The following is a 475-nucleotide window of genomic DNA, read 5'->3' on the forward strand; positions in this document are numbered from 1 at the left end:
CGTAAAGAAAGACGAGGAGGCGTTCGCACGGAACGTATGACCGCCGATGGATCGCCTGCTTTTTTTGTGACGCATTTCATGACTGCAGTGTCGTAGAAACTTGAGAAAATAATCTTGCCTTTTACTTAACTTAAAAGCTTGGAAAAATGCCAGTTAACAGAGCCTCAAACTGTGGAGCCTAAACCTAAAAAGGGTTGGAAAAATGTATCCTTAGCAGAAACGTATGCGCACAAACACATTAATGTGTTGCCTGTGAGGGAGCTTTGCTCGGGACATTTGATGTGACGTCATCGCGTACGGGAGCGTATGCCGTGACGTCAAAGTTCACGATTTACCGGTATTTTTTAAATCGATTGATCTCGGGATCTAGAAGTCGTAGAAGAAAAAGGAAAAATTCCGTTTGTCCTCATTTTTCCTGCTCTATGACTTTGAAACATCACCCAAGTAAGCGCAACTGATCTATTGAGGGATTTAA

The sequence above is a fragment of the Diaphorina citri genome, unplaced genomic scaffold (genome assembly GCF_000475195.1).
Source record: "Diaphorina citri unplaced genomic scaffold, Diaci psyllid genome assembly version 1.1 scaffold1043, whole genome shotgun sequence".
Classification (NCBI taxonomy): Eukaryota; Metazoa; Arthropoda; class Insecta; order Hemiptera; family Psyllidae; genus Diaphorina; species Diaphorina citri.